The sequence below is a fragment of the Anser anser genome (genome assembly GCF_964211835.1).
Source record: "Anser anser genome assembly, chromosome: 3".
NCBI classification, from domain to species: domain Eukaryota; kingdom Metazoa; phylum Chordata; class Aves; order Anseriformes; family Anatidae; genus Anser; species Anser anser.
Genome location: NC_139722.1, coordinates 86,979,705 through 87,001,617, shown reverse-complemented (window position 1 = coordinate 87,001,617; position 21,913 = coordinate 86,979,705). Strand labels below are relative to the sequence as shown.

Sequence of the window (21,913 nt, the reverse complement as noted above, 5' to 3'; positions counted from 1 at the left end):
AGACTGTTGCCTGTCAGCATAACATCTGTATAAATGTACAAATCTGATCAAAGAGTTGAGATCAAACAATATCACAAGTGGCCCAAGACATGCACTAGTGTTATGGAGAAGACAGGTACTGTAAGGATTAGATCACGTTTAATCCTTGGTGTGGGACAGAGGCACAGGGGCTGTCCCCATGACCCCATGTTGACAGACATGGGTGGATGGAAGCACCCAGACTCCATTTGCTAAATAGCAGCATTGAAAGTCATCCTTTGTACTTACCTCAGCTAGACAAACTCAAGGTAAGCCAAGTGCTTGGTGTTTATCCTAGATGTTAGCCTTTCCTGAGGAAAATAGTGGGTGTTGGCAAGACTGAAACATCACCCCTTCTTTAGAAAATGCATCCTGTTCCTGTTGCCTTGGCAGCAAATGCCGGGTGTATGTCTGCATCCCAGCATATTTCATCATTTTTTGTGTCTAGCATGCAAATAGGTCAGGCAAAGGGAGGGCCACAGCTGAGGGTAGCCCTGAAATAGTTATTGGCTAGGACAGTGTGAATAAAGTGGAGGAAGATTAAAGCCTACAGAAGACATACTCTAAAATTGAGGTCTACTCTTCTGCAGAACACTTTCCATGGCAAACTCTAAAATCCTAAATGCTTTGGACAGTTAAAACTAAATTTAACAAAAAATTGTTTGCAGTGTTGGGATTAATTTTAAACTGTCACAGCTATGAACAAGATGACCTAACTGGTATTTGACGCAACTGGCTGTTGCAGTCTTTGGGATATAGTGGATAGTTATAGTCTATAATGTAATACTTAAGACTAAATTCTGGTATGCCTTCTTCTATTTTTACTCTCTTATGCTGAATAAACATGCAAAAATCAGTTTCTTGGTGAACAGCACTGCTGAACAAAAGTTTTTTTTTTTTTTTCCATCAAATAGGAAAATAGGAGGAAAAATACTTCAGTTTCTGTTATGCTGCTTCTTTGTATCAGGGACAATATTAGTACAGACAATAGTGGCATCAAATGATACACAATTGCTTTTACTTAGTTGAGAATATGGTGCCATGTAATATAAAGATTTCTAAAGGGTAAAGGTTAAAAGCATCAAAGTAGAAGAAGTAATTGTAGCCGTTGACAGCATTAAAAAAAAAAAAAAAAGTTTTATATACCAACTTACAGAAGGCATTCAACTTGACATAGCAGGACATGTAGGGGATACACAAACTTTATCTTTCTGCTAACACTGCTGAACTCGGAAAATAAAACTGTCAAAGTCACTTGCAATTAAGGCAGCAAAGAGCAACTTAATCAAATACAGAGCATCATATCAGCTTAACTGCTCAAGACAATTTAATGTTGGATGTGCACTGCTGGGGCCGCTTCCAGTTGTGGACGTGGCTAACAGGGCACCAGAGAGCCCCTGAACTTTCTGTGATGAACCACAGCTAATAAAAGGATGACTGTACTAATAGGATTAAGCAAGACTTAGGTTTTAGTTAGTCTTCAGAAAATAGTCTCGGTGTTTCAGTAGAAATGGAAGTGGGCCTCATATCTAAGAAGGAAAAAAACAACATCCCCACCTGCCCCACATCCGAACACTGTATGTTGTTTATGTTGCTAAAAACAGCAGTGGGAAGAAGTACATGATCACTAAAGTCTAGAAGCTACTACTTTCTTTCTTAATAGGCTACAATATACTTAAAATACAATCTATACATTTTGAAGAGATGACAGTGTGATTCCTAATAATTTAAAAGAACTGTTTAAATAAAGACACATCCATCTTAAAAATACAATCTAAGCTGTCTGGACACAGCAAATTGATATTACACCAAGCAGATGTGATGCAGGCAAAGCCAGGCAACAGGATTTATGTCACGTCTGATCACTGCCTGCTTTAACCAGCTGTAGGCAGCCTGTTGCCAGAGACCTCTGGTGAGCATTGGGTACTCCCGGCCTCCTGTCCACAGGATGGGCTGGTGGCAGAGATGCGCCTTCATGGGGACGGGAAATGATGTTTGCGTCTTCTCCAGGGCCACAACGAGATGTCCCATCTTCAGCTGCACCTGGTCTTGAATCCGTCCTCAGGGTGGTCCTATTAGATAATCCTTGAGGTCATTCTTGTTCCTGATGTGACAGCAATACATTAGTTTAGAACAAAGTGGATATTCTTGAAACGGACTAATGATAGCAACTGAAATGTCTTTCACTCCTGCAGAAAGAGTAAGGATGGAAGTAAGAGGGATTGCAGGGCACAGGTGCCCCAATCCAAGATTTAAGTACTGCCCAGTTTACTCGACAGCTCCCCTGTGAGGTGGAAATTGACTTCGAAAGCTGTGATTTTTGGCATCATTCTCACAGCGAAACAACTATATCAATTCAGCTCTGTGCAAACAATTTAGTCCTAAGCTGGGGACCCACTTGCCAAGATTTAGCCTGATGTGAATAAAAATGGCCACATTATAAAACACTCAGAAAGGCAGGTCTTAATGGGAGTGCTGAAAAGCCCTACGACCATTCACTGCAACTGCCCAGCTGGGTGCCACTCTGTTAATCAGTGAGAGAAAACAGGCCTTTGGAACAAAAACATCTTAATATATATATATATAAAAAAAAAAAAAAGAGAGAAAAGTTAATTATAAGAACACATGATATAACATAAGTGCATTTGGAACACACAAAGTCATATTTATTTTTCTTTTCAGGGACTCAAAGAAAGGCACCTGAGAGATGGAATTGAACAGAGCTCTCTGGGGGTTAAAATAAACAGCACAACGATTATACTAAGACCTAGATTATACACTTGCATAGCTTATGACTTTCAAGGAAAGTAAGCTCCATTGTGTGTTATTGTGGAAATGTTCAGGTTCCGATGGAGGAGAGTAGTAAGATATCAGTCAGCTGCAGCTTTCAAAGTAGCACAGTTACAACTGAAACAAGGGTTGCTTTGTTTTAGTTTGGTAATTAAAATCAAGATTAATGCATTCCCTCCATGATCAGTGACGGCCACACGCTTAACATAAATGCAAATATAAACGTTCTATCATTTTCCCTTGGGCACAATTTCTACTAGAACACAAACTTTATGCAGGAAGATTTACTGTAAAACACTATCTAAAAATAAATTGTTGTAATTCTATTTGGAAAATATTTGTTTTCTAAAGTGTGAACTTCCACTGGATTAACATTGGTATAAATTGAATTACATATATATATACACATATGTATTCCCCCACAATAATTAATTGCTTTGGTAATCTTATATACAGTTTATGGATATCTTACATGGAGCTTTAGCACTGAATGTTAAAAATGCATAAAGGTTTCAGCTATAAGCCATCTTTTCTTAGGCTAATAAATTATTAAGACTGATTCATCTATGCAGATCATACTTTCTATTCTTGGCCTCCACCCAAATGTATATTTTTGAGGGCATGAGCAGAAATCTTTTTATCTGATTTTAATCTGGCTAAGGAGAAAATCAAATATATCATTGTCTGCCTCTCAGCAAAAAAAAACAAACTCTGTAAACCACTATATCATTTTATACAAAATCCCTGGTCACTTACTTTGCAACAGGAAACTTGTCATTAATATCATCTAAGTACTGTGTTGTGCATTGTCTGGAAAAGGGAGATAAGAGTAGGTAAAAAAGAAACTGGTTTGCTGTCCATTTTGAGAAGGTTCGCAAGAAAACTTGTACTGGGAGGGTACTGTAAGTTAGTCATAGACCCCAGAGTCAAATCTGAACATGGGCAAAGTCATTCTGAGTGACTTTAACAGCCATTTAATAGAATGGGGGAAAAAATACTGGCAGTGTTTCAGTTGTTCATAGGTGTAATAACCAACAGCTTTTCCCTAAATAATTGCTAAAACAATAAGAGGTAATATTTCATTAGACTTGGTTTAGGTAAGCAGCAAGAGATGTCGTGGAAGAAATGACATTACAGAACATAAAAAAAAAAAAAGATAGCTAAGACTACAAAATTGAAAATATTAACTTTAATAAAATAAAGCAGATCATTTTTGTGAGACTGGACTGAAGACCACATGGCTTGAATGCAGAGGAAACTCACAATGAAGTTTGTATCATAAAGAATTTGATGTGACACAGAAAGATTTTCAGAAAGAAATACTAGGTATAAATAGATAAATAACTACCATAATGATATTGAGCCTAGGCAAGCAGAGAGCCCCCAAGAAATATAAAAGTTTTTTGATGGGTGAAGAGATATATGTGTTGTAAGTGAAAAATCATTCAGTGCTGAGGTGAGAATTGCTAAGTCAAACTGACTCATAACTCACAAAGTACACTAAAAAAGTAACAAGATCTTCAACTGCATATTTATAAAGAAAATAGTGAAAGAAAAGGTGAAGTGGATACAGATTCAGAATAGCCAGGTATTACTCAAAACTCAAATAAATACTATAGATACCTTTCAGTAGAAGAAATGAGGCTGAATATGGAGGTAAAGACAGGACAGATAGCAAGGATACATGAGGAAGAAGTAAAATTGCAAGAATTTCCTGCAGTCAATGAGAGGCAGGCACTCTCCCAGAATTTTGGCAGAACTGGCACATGAACTTGCTAGTCCAACCATATATTTCTTCAGGAAAACTATCAAAATTAGATAGTCTTATAAAACTGGATGTCAGGAAAGGTATTACTTGTGTTTAGGAAGGTGGGTGGGAAAGAAAAGTCTTGGTAAACCTGGTTCTTTCTATGTGTATGGACAAGAACTTTTGTGGGAATATTTACTTTTGCTGATGCCTTTTGGTTCTGCTGCGTAGAGTCAGAGGTAAATCACCTTTGCTGTCTCCTGAGAGCAAGATAAATTAAGTGGCACAATTGTCACTTCTGTTCCCAACAAATAAGCACTATAGAAGATAAAATTTTAGTTGCACTTTAGAAAATGTTGAATACTTTAGCGGCAATCGATAATAGTTTACAAAAATGTAATGTGCAGGTGACTGAAGCAAAAGAGAGGATATCCATATGGGAAGGGAACTTTCGGCAAACTTTCAAAAAGCTGGAAGAAAATCCTCAGAAGACTCAATAAATGTAAAAAGTTATTGGTCTGGAAAACAGGCCAAGAGTAAAAAAAATATATTTGCAGTTTCCCAAAGGAGACTAGAGAGGGTTAATCCCTTTGAGTTTACTTGACCCTTCATTAGTATGTATTCCTCATGTAGGAATTGAATTTTACATGAATGATGAGATCATCCAAAGTAAAGCTAACAGTGGTAATAAAAGGTTCCCAAGAGGCCTAAAACGTCAAGATTCAGTGGACAAAGAAATGTATAAGACTTGGGAGCAAGGAAGAAAACTTCCTCTTTGCAGAAGTTATTCTGGGGCTGATCATTTCAAGGGGCCTCTTGCAGTGTGTGCTATCCCCAGCTGTCTCAAGGAGGAGACACCTGGGTAGGAGGGTTGTGGGATGACCTGGCATGTCTATAGGTGCCCCCTGGTGTGCTCCTGGCTGATGGACCCAGGAGTCTTTCTGTTGTTTCTTAGGACCTTAACAACATTTCTACAAGAAAATGGGCAATGATTACTTCTTTGTCTCTCATAGTTAGACTGTAAACTCTCAGAGGCAAGGATTTATTTATTTATTTTATTTTTCTGTGTGTGTAAAGAGCACCCGGAAAAACAAAAACAAAAACAACCAACCAACCAACCAAAAAAAAAACAAACAAAAAAAATGCAGTATTTTGATCTTAGCCTGAGCCTCTTCATGTTACTGTAAAACAAATAAATCCTAAATACACATTTGCCTTTAGACATCCAGGAAAAGAAGGCCTCTTTCTATGAGATCTCCTGCTGTTTATGTTATGATAATGCTGAAAATCAGAGAAGTAACCTTGTGTGCTCTCAAAGCAAGTTCACCAAAGGTCATTTACTTTGAGCATCAATGGCTATGACACTCTCTTTTTCTTAGAGGAACTCAGGAGGACAGAAGAAAACTGCACATGCCTGAAATCAGGGTGTTTAGATAAGGCCAAAGTCTCAGGCTTCTCTTGTTTAAAGACTGTAGACAAAAGCTGTCATTTCCTAAATGATATCCCAACTACACAGAGTTTTTAAGTCTTACTAACAGCTGCCTTTATACTACCTTAAATAGCACAGCTGTGCAGTTTCATTTTCTCACATATTTTCCTTTTCCTGTTCTATTTTTGAAATGCTTTCTTCCAAGCCATCATATGAATAGCTCTTCCCTTTCCTTGTCATGCTAAGAGTGACAGTAGAACACACCTGGTCAAGAACATCAAGGTGAGAATCTCAGAAGACATGAATATTTCTCTGCCTTCAGGGTTGTTGCAGTTTTGAGGGCCATGTCCTGCCACCCTCACTCTGCCAGAATAGCATAATTTTCTCCAAGTTGTAGCCAGTCTGGAAGAAAGCATAAAGGAATGAAGAATTTGACTGTATCAGATGAAAAGGGTTCTCTTAGTTCTTACTTCTCAAGTTGGGCTGAGTTTTAGAGCCATGAAGCCACCGAGATACTCTCACTCAGAGCAGTGAAGTCACACCAAGATTGTTCAGGGCAAGGAATGGTTGAAGAGTACAGGAACATTACTATTTGTTGGTGCAGTTCTGCTCATTCCACTTAATCACACTTTTATATACAAAATTATATAAATGCTTATTGTTTCATCCTAACCATACTGTTGCCCTTATATCAAAATGTGAGATGGTAGGTTTACAGCACTGCTACCAAGCCCCAGTGTGAAATCCAGGCAAGAATTTAGGAAGTAGAACAGGATTAGTGGTGCTGAATGTGATTCTTTCTCTTTTCCCTCCATTTACCTGCTCACCTTTTGAATATGCTTTTGTTACAGATTGCTGTGCTGAATATATCTGTATGACCTGAGGAGAAATCACCTTTTAAGAGAGTATTGACCTGACCCCTATTCAAGGGGACATGAACATTGCAAAATTCATAGAAAAATTCCATCCTTCGTTTGCCACTATAATTTTCTGGGCTGTAGCAGAGCTTCATGGAAAAGGTGTTGACACAATGTTTGAGTTCAAATGTTGAATCGTTCTCTTTCATAAGAATGAATAAATAAATAATGAAAGAAAGAAAGAAGAATTGGTGATGAAGATATCTTTATTAAATATCTTTATTAAATCCTGCCAAACACTTCTTCTAGTAATATTAGTTCTACTAGTAAGATTAGCCAATGGTTGTTATATTGCACTTTGAAACCATGAATTCTTTGATTTATGAAAGTATTTTCAGAGACTAGCACTTCCTTAAATGTTTAATATTTAACTTGAAGTAGGCACCCGTGTTTCATTCTTATATGCTGTGAAGATAATTCAAAATGTTATGTATAATTGTTATTCTTACTGTAATTATTTAACAGAATCTGAATACATTCATTTTTATTCTTCATATTCTGTGATCTTGGTCCTAAAAGAAACAGTTTAACTGAAGCCAGCACCACAATGTCTCTTGTGAGATTTTGCAGTTTTTTTTATGCAGGCAGGATGTACTAAAAAACCTGTAGCATGGCAGCAACTGAACATTTAGAAAATGAGGAAGAGATTTGGGGAAAAATGTATGAAAATCTACTTGGCAGAGTTAAAATGCAGTAGAAATCTGGTCCTGTTTAGGGAAAAGATCAGGGAAAAGAGAAACATTATACAGCTTAGTTCAATGTAAGCTTAAATGAAAGTAAAGTTCTGGGCCAATCTGACATAACCAAGCTCCCTTTCCCTGTGAAACTAGAGAAAGAGGATGATTTTAAAGAAATATTTCCCCCAGGAAAAAAAAATCCTTAAAATTTCTCACAAACTCTTTTATGTTGAAAGTGTCTCTGATTTTACCCACTTTCCCCACAGGCGATCCCCTCCCTCTCACCATTTCCACTGAGATGATTACAATGTGGATGATTACAATGTGGAGGGATAAGAGGATGGGAGAAAATCAATCCACTAAATACTTACAAAATCCCATGACTCTTAACAGGAAAAAGTCATAAATAGCAGAAATTCCACTGCATGTTTCTTGCAAAATCCCCTTTCACACCTTTTCACAGGGAGACCCATGGCCAACTGTGGTCTGACTTTTCACAGATGCCCAGGCTACAGGAAACTACAGAAACTGTCGGCAAACCTCAGAACTTGAAACTGGAAGAAACCCCTGATCCTACGATGGGGACCTACCTGTAACAGCCACCCTGCAGCTAGGCTGGAGTTGAGCCCTAAATGGGGGCTCTCCTTTAACCCAAAGTGCTGTAAAACATCTTAGCCTTGTCCCTGGTGGGTCTTCTCCTCCTTTCCAACAGGAACTTCTTAAAGGACAGATATTGCAATGAAACACTGTAATTCCCCAAGGTGTCAGGTAACCAAGGTTTCACACAGGACATGTGTCAGGGCGTGAGATAGACCAGCATGGGAAGAGAGGTGCTTTACGCTCCTGCTTTTCAGCCACAGGTGGAGACCCAGGCTCTCCCTGTGGCCTTGCAAAATCTTAAGTCAGTTTTCTGCTGTGAATCTTGTGTCACCTCCTTTCAGCAAAAGTAGCTAAACTCACCATGACTTTTTGCTGTGTGTGCTCTGGTGATGGGGTAAGATAGTTCTTGAAAAACATTCAGGCAAATTAGATGAGGCATTCATTTTCTGCATGTTTTCCTAGTGCTTTCTTGGTTCTGCAAGCATTAAAAATGGTGTATCTTGATACTTTATTTTCATTCTGATATATTGCTCATCAGAATGTGACTGCCTCTTTTGGCAAGAAGCTATGCGTCATTTCTTGATTATGGTTAACGTAGGAGGCACCTCAGGAAGCACAACCGGTACCATTATAGCCCTATACAGCCATAAATACTTATGTGCTTTCAAATGCCACACCGATTTCAATATCAGCCTGTTCAAAGCTGTCTTTTATTCTACAAGTGCTTACTGAAGAGCAAAGGTTAATTGCAGCTGCTCTAGTCGATTTTCAATGTACATCTGAGTAGTCTGAATAGCTGGTAGTTGCTGGATGACAGTCATCTTCTTGGGAAAAAATGGTGGGGGATGTGTGAAAATATAGATGAATTGGGGCCCTTTTCCTCCCCTGTCACTGCTATCTGTTACTCCCAGGGTCCTTCCTAGATCCTTTGGACTACTGAGTTTAGAGACAACTATTTTAGATGCCCTGGGATATCAGCTACCTTTACGTATATTCACAGATATATACTGACTCACTGGTAGCTGGCTACTGCTGAAGGTATCATAGAATATCCTAAGCTGGAAAGGACCCACAAAGATCATAAAGTCCAACTCCTAGCTCCACACAGGGCCACACAAAAACCAGACCCTATGTCTGAGAGCTTGTCCAAATGCTTCAAGCCAATCCCAAAGGAGCCAGCATGCAGACACCCCCTCCTGAAACCCATCAGGCCCATTATCATTCAGGCAGCACATCCCACAGCCAGCCTGGGGGCAGCCTAGCTGCACCAGCCACCACCACTTAATTAGCAATTACACCTTTAAATTAGCCCAGCTGTGGGCCATTGGGCAGGGCCAGGTGGGCCCAGTAAATATTTAAGGGCAGGCTGGAGGTTGGGCAGCTTGAGGTAAGGTTCTGGAGGGGCTGGTTCTGGAGGGCTTCAGTGCTGCCTCCTGCAGCTGGGCCTCAGCCTCTTGTCCTGCCCTTCTGTGTTAGGGTCGGCAGCAGCAGGCTGTATTTATAGTGTTTCTCTCTGTCTAAGATTAATTCATACTTTTTATATTCTTTACCTACTGGCTCTATTCAAAGTTTGCCACATTTCTCTTGCACTCAAATTATTTTTTTATTTTTATTACTTTTTTCTGTTACTCAAGCTGAAGCTAGAGATTGCAGCTAATCCTTTGATTAATAATACCACCATTAAATTAACCTTTGTTTTGCCAAAGCAATAAATTGTCCTTAAACTGACATCTGAACATCTCTGTGATGAGAAAAGGTTCTTGGTGTAATTTAATGCAAACATCAAAACCAGCAAAAGAGTATCTAGGAGATAAGCAATGGTGCCTGCTCATCTACCAGAGGAATTTAACAACTCAGAAATCTACGTATCTGGCATTGGTTCTATTTGAAATTAAATTATGTTCAAAAATTCAGCAAATAATTCAGCTTCAAGCTTCCAACAGCTGCTGTCATCTCCAAAGTGGGCAGGGGAGCGCTCACCAAGCACTCAGCTGTATGGGCTCCATTTCCCATAAGGCAGATAAGAGACATTGTCCTTGGCTGCATGCCTTGCACCAGCAAGCATGGTGCAGCTGGTGCACCAGCTGCATGCCAGCAACCAGGGTTGCTGGCCCACCACAGTGGCACAGGAGTGTCCCGTGGATGTGCTCTCTACTTTGGCAGTTTGTGGTTCACCATGTCAGGTCAAACTAGCATTTCAGTTTACTCTGAGCTTCACAAGATATGTGAAAGTACACAGGCAGCAGTTTTAATTATTATTTTTGAAGTTGAAGGAATAAAAAAAAAAAATGATGCAGGTTGTTAGAACAGGGTCCTGATTCTATCCATTTGGGCAAGTATTGATTTGTGGGGCTCCTCAGTGGTACAGTCGTGTTTGAGGGTATTTGGCTGCCCAAAATGAAGGACCAGTGTGTCAAAGAATAAACACATGAAGGATTACAAGGATATGTCTTGTGTTACTCAGCTACTTAATAAAATGACCAAAAAGTTTTCCCACACTCAGAAGACAAAACCCAACAAACCAAACCAAAACAAACAAAAAACACTCAAGAACTGATACTTCTGAAGAGTAGGAGGAGTATATGAGCTTCACCAGTGTTTTAGTGAAAGTGGCAGTGGTTTCTTGTAAATGTCTTCTTATAGAGGCTGCTTGATTAAATAAATAATACAGTTATAAATGTTATAAGTTTACAGTTATAAACTTGTATTAAATACATTGCTAGAAGAAAAAAAACTCAAAATTTGTGATTATATTTATGACAGAATTTGTATTTTTGCACATTTCTGTCCAGGTCTTTTCCACAGTAGCTGTGTTATGGGTGGCACATGGTTGCAGCATATGGAAGACTCCTCTGGCTTCCCCTAGTCTGAGGAAATGATGCTACAAATGAGGGAGCTCTGAGTGCCTCCTGGGGTGGTAAGGGCTTTGTGTCACAGGTGAAATCCTAGTCTATCAAAAGACACTGAAGCTGGTATCTAAGAGCAAGAATGAAATGTGTGGATGGCAAGCTACTGTGGCAAAGCAACATAGTGCATGCATATGATCAAAATGCAACTGGAAATCTTTGGACAGTATGTTAAGCTTGAAAAGTATGCTTAGGGTTTTGATAGTAAGGCAAGGTATTTGTCACAAATCAATATGGAAAAAGTAGTGCTATGTTGCATTTACCTGGAGGTTATTTAGGAAGTTAGCCTATTAACCATGTGTGCAAGAGGTTGGCACTCTCTCTTGAAATCACATTTGATGCAAATAAAAGAATATGAAAAAGGCCTACGTATCCAAAATTCTCCTTAATCTAACATCATTTCCTCCTCCTGTGGGGGATACACTGCTGTCTTTGGTCCAGCTCCACACTTCTTTCTGAAGAGCAGCTCTTAATTCCCAATTCCGGTGAGGCCTGTATAACAGGTAGTGGCCATAAATGGCATTTGCAGTCTCACTGGAAAGCTTCTTGACTGTCACTCACTAAATGAAATTCACACACTCCTTCTGAGTTTCCTTCCCAGAAGAAATCTCTTCATAACGAACAAGTAGATGCTGTAGATGGTATAGGAGAAAAGATACCCAGAAATGCATTCAGAAAAATGTACATTTACACTGTGAAAAAGAACAGTGTTCTAGCCCAAGCCCTGGCTTTACTGTGTTGATTTCCATTTGCAGAACCACACAGGCATACAGGAGACTTGCCCAGGCACATTTTAGCCTAATAGCTGCTATTTGGGAAATGGAAGAAAAATATTTGACTGCCAGCAGTAATTAGAAAATTATAATCAGTAATCAAATAACTACCAGCCCACTCCCCCAAAAGTTAAGCAAGCATTAATAATTAGCTGTAATACAAGGGTGTAATTCATTACAATGACAAATTATTTGTTAATGTCTGTAGCACTCTGCCATAGCAATTAGTCATTCTTGTTGTTTGACTTATCTGGAATTCTTACAAGACAACCATGAAATTGTAAAACAATTATTGACAACATTGATAGCTGGCTTAAGCTTCTGCATTTCTGAGGGCAGGTTATAGGAAGATCACAAGGTATTATGTACTATGGTAATAGCTTACCACCCAAGAAATACATGTGTAGAACAAAAATATAAATATAGATATGTTTGTTTCCTTTTGGGAAGAATTATGAATTGTGGTCCTGCAGGAAACAACAAAGTTTTGTTCTTTGAAAGAAAAACAAACAGACTGTTTTGTCTGTATGGTATTCAGACATTGACTTAACAATGACTGACCCACCCCCTCACATGTTGAACTGATTAATTCTTTGCCAGGAGGGATCATGAGAAACCTGGATTTAAACTGCCTTTTAAAGCTTCATTTGTTCACAATGCCTGCTGCAGTTGGTTTGGGTCAGTCAGAAACCTGATATCCATACTCTAGTAAATAGTAGAGAACAAGCAAATAGCTGTATTCTTCATTACAACATGTTGTTCAAAATGATTTGATCCTCCTGCTCTTGTTCCCAATCTTGTGTGCATTTGTTGCTTTTGGATATAGCATAGGTGGCAAGGACAAGGCGGCTTCACAGTATAGAGTGGGTGGGCAAAGAAAAACACCTGGAATCCAAAAAGTTTCTGGTGCTCACAGCAAGGACAAGGCTCACATGATGTAGGCACCTGCTATACAGCCTCTCCAAGGGATTCTCTCACAGGGTTAGAGGTAGATGTGTAGCTGTGGGACACTTTGCCTTGATCTCCTTCTGCTCTGGGCTACTGCCAAGATGGGGTCTGACAACTCCCTGGGGCCTTTCCATGACATCCCACTTATGTGGGTTGAACTGAAGCATTTCTTAAGGATATTTAAACTACCTCGAAGCTATCTACCTGCACTAGCTTCTACAGTAGCCCCTGACACACCTGCCTCACACCCCTCTTCACTGGCCCCTAAGAACACAGACTTCTTGAAGAGAAGACTGCCCCATTCCTATTTACTATGGGGATATTTTTGTCTGTTGCTCGTGGTATAGGGATTCTCTCTTCTACTTGAGTTATGGAAATTCTTGACCAAAACAAGATAATGAATGCCTAATAGGAATATTTTGCAGAGTAAACAGTTACACTGAAGTTTTAAGACTTGCAAAGACATTCATAGTGCAGACACCTGAATGCTTCTTGAATATTGAGTATTATGAAACTACAGATTAGTGCAGTTGAAGTCTGCTTTTTATATGAATAAGAAAAAATTAAATTAGTTCTTATTAAAATTTCCATCCATCTTTAGTTACAGGAGTGGTGAATCAGAAACAGGCTAAGCTGAAAGCAAAACCTGCATTTCTTCATGTGAACGTAACATCTGAGCACCAGTGCCCATGACTATAACACCAGAGCTTTAATTTGGGCCTTTTTCATGTTTCACTTAAAGACGTAATGTTACTGCTGGATAATATGCTTTGGTTTTAGGTCAAAATTTTCTCACCACATTGGACTCTCAACCATTACCTAGAACTTTTACAAAAACACATAAAATATGTGCAAAGGTACAAAAATAGGATTGTGCTCCCCGGTGCCTTTTATCAGCTTGTTTTTCCTGACATATAGGATGTGATGTGCAGCCACCTTCTCTAAGGGGGGCTAAGGGCTCCCACGCTTGATATTACTTGCATAACTCTTCAGCAGAGTCCTAATGTTACTGAAGTCAGATCCCTGATTATGCCCATAAAGCCAAGATTTCACTTTCAGAATGTGTTATTTCAGAACACTTGCAAACAAAACTTTGTCAGATGAAATGCATACAAAATTTAACGCTTGTTGTGAAGGAAAACTGCATTGACAAATCTTATTGCTTCATTATGATGATGAAAGCTCAGAGTCCTTAAGCACTGTTCGTGTTCTCTCTCTTAGAGTCACAAAAAGGCAAAGAGAATTTGCAGTTACCTATTTCAGACTTCAGACTTTTGTTAAGGCATAAGGACCTTCTAGAGGGACTCATTGTAGAAAATTACCTTGCATTGTATGAGCATGAGTTGATTAAATTTAAAATAAATAGAGTCATTTCAGGAGAGCAAAGTGTGAGAAATTAAAGGAAGTGGTTAGTAAAAGTCAACTGGACTGAAGTGCTCAGGGGTTTGAATGTGGAGGAGGCTTGAAGTCTCCCTTAATGAAAATTACAAAACCTAACAGGAATTTGCCAAACAAGCAGAGGGGAGAAAATTGTAAGGAAAGGTTCCCAAAGCTATTTAAGTCAACAACCATCTCTGAATGATGGTAGGAATAAGCCCATATCAAATGCAAAATTATTGCAGAGACACACCAGCAAAGAAGTTTTTTCATACAGATCAGAAAGCATGGGACAAAGTAAAAAGCACAAAATGTAAAGATGAATTAAGCCTTCTAAATTAAATGTTACAATGTATTCTAGAAAATTATTTAGGCTTTAAGTGAAGAACTTGTGAAATGAAATAGGGGTGGAATATATTGAATATGGGGTAGATGTTCAAGATAACTGAATGTAGCTCAAATACAAAAGTAACATTTTTTATTAGAAAAAAAAAAAAAAGGTAAAATGGCTCCTGGGAATCAAGAGTGGCAGCAGAAGGCATAACAAGAGAGGTGGAAAACCAGCTGGGAGGAGGAATTGTTCCAGAATCCTGAAATAACAACTCTGAAATAGCAAATCATTGCATGTCATTTGTGGAGAATAGCAAATATGTCAAAGGGAAGGAGAAAAAGGCACCAAACAGCTCACATAGGTATATTCTGGGCTTCCACAGAGTAGCCTGTGAAATGCAGATCAAAAGAGCATTATTTTATTTGGTCATCCTCGATGAATTGCTGAGTGTTGAGACCTTGATGACTGCTGGTGCTCCTCTAGGTATGGAGGGAACAGGGTAAATGTCTGTGCATTCGTGGGCATTCTCTGGGTGAGCGGTAGGAACCTCAGACTCTTCCCATCTCAGCCCCTTTCCCTGAGCCTACTATCAAGAAAAAAACATTCATGAGGCTGCTCTATATTTTTGTTTCCAACGGTAGCAGGGACCCTGGGCCTGGCCTGAAGTGGGGTGAGAGAGAGAGAAGAGTTGATGTGCTCTCCAGCCCTAAAGGAGCTTGAGGGATCTCTCTGGAGGGCATTGGTTTCTGCATATACATGAAGACCAAGGGCTGAGTGACTGGTGGTGGAGAAAAGGCTGAAAGGATGGAATATAGAGACTGAGCAGATGCCACAGGTAAGAACAAAGGATTAGGCATAGGACAGACCAATATCATAGCACTGGAGTTTCTCCTGCTGTCTCAAGCATCCCTTGTGGTTTCTTTGTGGAACAGCAACACCAGAACACAAGACAAGACAAGAACTGAACTTCACCCATAAAAGTCAGGTTGTAAGTCTCTCTCAACAGAAATAAAAAAAATTGAGTGCCAAATTTCCCACATTTTAATTTTGTTCATTTAAGGCACAGCTTGCCATGTCTTCTGAACATAAAATTATTGCACCACAAATGAATGGCTATCATTTCAGGCTAATGACTCACTAAGTAGCCTTCTATAAACAAAAGTTAAGGAGCCCTTGGAGAAAATTTTGAAAGAAATAATGAAAAAGAAGGTGCACGGAGCAGAGGACAGAATTCAACAGAGTGTTTCTAAAGGAAGATCACACCAGAGTAACCAAATACTTAAATATTGATAAGGGTACTGATTTTCTAGAAAAATGAAGAACTCTAATTGGATTGAATCCCACTAATTAGCAGTAAAGCATCAGATATATTGCAATTGGGAAACCATTACCTCAACAGAGAAGATGGGGACTGGGGCAAATAGACTAAGCTGGCTGAAGAACCCAGTTGTGATGAAAGAGAAACAGCTGTATGGAGGATAGGTGCTTTTCCTCTATGTTGTTTCAGAACTGGTTGGATTTAGTATTTTCATTAATGGTCCTGATGCAAAGAGTAAACCTGTACTAGTGAAAATTGTTAACAACATATGATGGGAGACATTGACAAGGGGACTGAAGGGGACTGGGTGATGGTGTTGCAAACCTCCCTCCTGCAGCAAGATATTAGAGCAAGAGAAAAAGTATGAAATGAAACAATACATGTATAAGATCATGGAGTACAAACCAAAACATTAAAAGGTAACACGATACATAAGTATTAGAGTTGGAGTTGAAATAACTTGCCAGGCACCTAGCCTGGTGATTCTATGTACCAATGAGGCAAAGCTCATCCTTTTGATCTTTTAAATCTGAAGTCTGCTCAGATTAGAGAGAAAGAAAGGTGATCAAACAGAAAGAGCAGAGAGAAGAGAGAGCGGGAAGGCAAGGACTTAGGCAAAGTCTTGGATTGGCCCTTAGCCACAGGTCAGAGCAGGGGCCAATTCTTGCAGTCTGTCCTCTATTCTTTTAAACAAGAGGAAGGCTCACACCTCTAGATAATTTTTAGAAATGCCTGAATGTCCTGAACTGATTCTCTGCAGCAAGGCCCCACAGCATGCTAGGGGAAGGCACATTGCCTCACTACCGACCAGCGCTCTTAAGAGGCAATGAAGCATCTCAGAAAAGTGCTAGGTAAAGAGCTGGGGTCTTCAGCTCCTTCAGGGCTGGGTATCCTACATGCCTCAACTCTTCGGAACTGTCACATTCCCAAGAAGCGATAGTATTACAGAACCAGACGCACTGATTATCTCATCTCTTTTGTGAATTTATCACCCGACATAGAAATTTCTCATATGGAAAATGTTGAAATGAATTGCTTCATCAGGTCCATTTTTTAATTTTACTTTCTTCCCAGTACAACCAAACTTTAATTTTCTAATGGCTTTGGCTGTGTTAAAACTTTATTTGTGGTGGCTAAATCTTTTACTGAAAAATGTCCTATGCAATTCCTCTGTTTGTGAAGGAGCGAGTGTCCTGGATCATAATGTTTTACTTGTTCTAGTTCAATTAAATTATGTTGTCTTCTTCTCAAAGCCTATCTGCCATGTTTCTTTTGCCCTTCTCAGCTGTAAGAATCACAGTTTGATTTTCTTCATCAAAAGAGGCCAGGATGTAACAAGAAAATGAGAGAAATGATTGGGGTAATATGTAACACATGTATGGGTCGAATATATACATCATTTTTTTCAAAAGGGCATCTTCCAAAGCAATACCTCAGTGATCTCTGCTCACAGCTCATCCCACCACTATGAAGGATTTTGCTTCTTGTAGACATCACATAATACATATGTCATGAGGAGGAATATGAAGAAGGAGATAAGACACATCTTTCTGGCTTGATTCAGGGAGCCTGTGCAAAGGGATCAGTGAGGGAAATTTGCCTGAAGCTTTACAGATACACTTGCAAAAAAGAGAGAAATATGCATTCAAGATTGGCAAAGCTAGAGCAGGAAAGACGGGTATTATGTGACAGGAGACATGATAGATGTAACTATTATGGTAATAGTGCTTTGGTCTGCTACAAGAAAATTTAAAGCTGTACATATTTTTATAACCCATTCGCTTTACTTCAACTTTTACAGATATGCCTTGATGCAGGGTAGGATGTTCTGCATAGCGATACTGAGAAATTCAGGAAAATTCAGTTTGCCTGCAGCTTTCAAAGGCTGCTTGTAGATAATTTCTTAATCAATTACCGGGAAGGATTTGACACATTCACTTGCATTAATTAAGCAGATGTAGAAATAGGCAGGACATTTTTCAACAACCCTTCAGGACTTTTTGAAGAATTTGATTGAATAGTGTCTGATTGTTTTCCTTAGGAAATAATAGGAACTGAAAGTTACATAGATTATCTCCATATTTAACTAGATGTCTATTTGAAAACTTTTACTTAAAACCTTCCTCCTCCTTCCTCCTTCTTCATGGCATCATCAGCTGTATAATGGTTAAAAAACCAACAATAATATCTGGGGAAAGTCTCTCATAAAAACAAAGATGTTTATTGTTATTATGAAATTATTAATGTATTCTTTACATAAATAAATTCTTTATATTCTTTTCTAATATTTTGCAAATCCGTTATCAAAATTATTTTCTTACATCCTGATGGAACCTCTGTATTTTCAAAAAATAGTTTCCTGATTTAAAAATAAAACTTTCCTATCTCCAATATTCTGAAAATAGATTTATTATATCGACCAGCGTTTTCCGAAACACACAAAGCAAATGGTCATGATCTGTCTACACAGTAGTACCAAAATCATGACAGAGTAGCATAGATCTGATGTCCACACTAGCTTGGGTTTTAATACAAATTATCAGGGCTAATTTACTGGGAAACACAAGACTTCTTGAAAATGACTCTGTTTGGATGGATACTCTAAGGTAACACTTCCAGGACAGCTCCAGGAAGTACAAGGCTTTCTACACAGTTTTCTTTCAGTTTTCCCCAAAGAAAGCCTCTGCCTCTAAAAAAACCAGCACACTCCCCACTTGTTTTTATCAGTAACACTTACTATTTAAAAAACTGTTTATCAAACTGTGCTGCAAAATCTCCTTCTTACATGTGCAAATAAAGCTGGAGCATTACACATTTCTCAAACATAATATCAGCTGTGGCCTGAGTAAGCTCACAACGAACCACGAGGAAAACAAACATAAGTCTCCTTGTTGAACTTTCTTGGCAGTTTAATTTGAGGACACTTTCCTGTTTTGATGGCTGGAGCAGAACTTCCTGCACGTATCTACTACAAATAATGCAAACTCTTTTTCTGTGCTGTCATAGATTTTTGATGGTGTCCTTTTTTTTCACTGTAGATGCTTTCAAAAAGAAAAAAAATGTCCTTGAATTTAGGAGGCACAGACTCTTATGGGGCAATATGTGCCGAGGAGCATATTTTTATTAGGTCCAGCCAGATGCTCAGATTAATGGTAGAAGCAAACTTTGACACTTTCCAGCTTGCCTACGTTTCTTAGTTAGACCCCTTGCTTATTTGTGTCATTTACTAATGTGGGACAGTATGCTGAGATCTGTTCAGCACTTGGCTCTTCCCGCTGTTTTCTGAGGACTTGCCACAGATTAATCACCACATTTCCAAGTCTGAAGACCTCAGAGTGTCTATTTGCAGTAATCCCTAACTATTGCTTTCCCTTTTGTGACAGACTGGGTTTGTAAACAATTTAAGTAAACTCGGTTGTCTTGGCCTTACCCTTACTAAAGATTTTTCCTGTATGGGGCTTGGTAAAACACAAGCAAAGATTTTAAAATTTGGCCGCTTTGCCCTCTGTGAAGATAAGCGCCGCTCTTCACACATTGCCAGGGGCTGGTGGAGCATTTTCTCCATGGATCCACTGCAGGACACACTGACTGACTGCTGCAGCCATGTTAGCATGTACGCTGCCTCCTGCAGCCTCACCCTCTTTTGTTACCACTGGACAGTTTATTGGATGGGGCCAAAGAGACAGATGCAAGAGGACAGTTTGGTTCACACTATTTCGGAGCTCATTTTGGCTTTTAACAGCTGGCCTGCATTTGGGGGACCTCACAGCTGCACAGATGTAAACAAAGCCCTTGGCGGTTTTTGGCTGGAGGAAGGGCAACCTCCCCCACAGCTGCAGACCGCAGGACAATGAGCACCCTGCGCTACGTAGGAAGCAGCAGCTTCGTTTTCTGTGCTCACCAGATGAAGTTTGTCAGCTGGTCAGGAGAACACAAAAGTCAGGTCCAGCTTCCTCTTTGCTCCCTCCCTTCCTTGCCATGACCACACGGCTGCGCGGCAGGGGGATGAAGACCGGGGGGGCTTAAGGCCACCCTGCCTCGGGAGCCGCCCCCCCCCCCCCCCCCCCCCCGTCAGCCCTGCATGTCCTGGGGCTGGGGCAGCAGCAGGTGGGAGGAGAAGGATGTGCTCCAGTGCCTGCACACACTGAGTGCTGCCTGCACGCAGTGCCTGGGCAGGGGAAAGCTTTTAAGGCTTCTTCTTCCCTGCGTGCTCGTGCAACGGCCAGGGACAAACAATCTAGCCATTATTGTGTTACCCAATACAGCACAAAAAAAAAGAAAAAAAAAAAGCTAATCTTGTTTTGCGTCAAGGGAAAATAAAGTTGTTTTTGTTTTTTTAAAGCCCAAATGAAATCATGGTGTTTTATGGATATTTGTGTCATCCTGGGAGAATGATTCCATTTAGAGTAAAACAAAGGCTTCTTTTTGCTAATAACCTTTGAAATGAAATTTGTTTTCTCAGGAGATCTTCCCTTAAATAGAAGTCTTTCCCGCAACTCCAGGGAAGAAAAACTTTTATTGTTTTACCTAATTAGTCAACAGAAATATGTATTAAGGTAAATAAGGTAAATAAGGCTATGTTCTTCACGATGAACTATGACTAACATTAATTACCTGGGAGATACATGTTTTTATGTTAATCAACAGTTTGTCTTTACAAACTTAACAGAAGATTGCTAATTAAAATTAGAGCAATTGCCCTAAATGCACTATAGTTATGTAGCATCAACTTGTTGAATTCAGTGTAATCTTAGATAAAGATGGTAAATAATTTATTTAAAATCTGTAGAGAAAATAATTCCTATATGCAGCAAGGTGGCCTAGATTAAATTAAAAATCAAAACGGAAATTTTGAAATTTACTTATTAAATAAGTTGTAGCGAGACAGATGTAAAGAACATAAGAGCTACATAGCTTTTAATCATCTCTCCTTATGCTGTTGTTCTCAGTGCAGATGTTTGCTGTGGGAACAACAGCTCCTTAAGGGACACAGCACTACAGATTACTTCCTGGAAAATTTGGCACAGGGTGGCTTAGAGGGAAACTTGCAGATTTGGGTTGTGTGCTGGCAAGTGGGAGAGAAAGACAAAACAAAGTGTGTAGTAAGTGAAACAAAAGCACAGACAACTTACACATCCCTTGCCAGCTTTTAGGGGAATAAAAGCACTTGAGATTTTGCAGTGTCTTACTGGAATAATTAGAACTACATAATATTTGGAATATTCAAGCCCAAGAAAAGCTTAGGAAGATTAAAGGGGAAAAGTTAAATCTCCTGTCAAAGAAAAAGCCTGGCCAGGCTTCGAGATAATGCACACGGGGAGCGATCCGTGATCTGAGCTGGATGTGCTGCCTGGCTGCTAGCAAATACATGCAGACACAAGAACTATGGCACGAATGGGAGCTAAAAGATCTTCCCAGCGAAACACATTTCAGGGAAAATAAAGAAGTCCATTTATTTGTTTCTTCAAGCTTCCTCAAGGTCTGGCACTACTTGCCTCTCAGCTTCCACTTTTGTCAAACCAATCTTATCACCTGGGGCTGTGCAGTGTCAGATAAGGACAGTCTGCTGAAATTTATTGGAGAGGTTGTTTGTCGTTGCTCACCTGTCTTGTGCTGCTGCCAAGGGGTCAATAGCTGTTTAATAGAAGGAACTGTCATTCTGAAAAAGGATATGACAGATCTGATGCCAGGCCAGTTTCTGATACCTTTATTGTGTGCTGTGGGACCATTCGCAAACTAGACTCTGCTCATGTCTTTATGTACTGCTATGAGTAGCAGCAGAAACCAGACAGCTAGAAAATAGTTAGAGCTGTGGGGCAACAGTGTGAGAGACCCTGATGCCGTAAGCACTGAGTTCAAAGGCAGGGATCGGAGGACTGCTGGTGCCTACAGCTCAAGCACAAGCCCGTGTAAGGAAGATTACATTCAAGATTAGACAGGCTCTTTTGTTGTCTTTGATCCTGGTTTTGTAGATGACAGCAGGTTGCTAGAAGCTGCAAGGCTTAAGAAAATGTGGAGGATTTTTATAACAGGTGGAAAGTCACACCCGGTGAAGTGCCAAAATGGTGAGAGAGGTGACTAC

At 39.6% G+C, this 21,913-nt stretch overlaps 1 long non-coding RNA gene across 1 annotated transcript; it reads right to left on the bottom strand.

The window, feature by feature from the left end:
- Window positions 1-898: 898 nt before the first annotated feature.
- LOC310897097 lies at window positions 899-20,671 on the bottom strand. The gene is made up of 2 exons (XR_014582073.1): window positions 19,733-20,671; window positions 899-2,122 (listed from the first exon to the last, which is right to left on the bottom strand). It is a non-coding gene; the product is annotated as an uncharacterized lncRNA (long non-coding RNA).
- Between the last annotated feature and the right edge of the window lie 1,242 nt (window positions 20,672-21,913).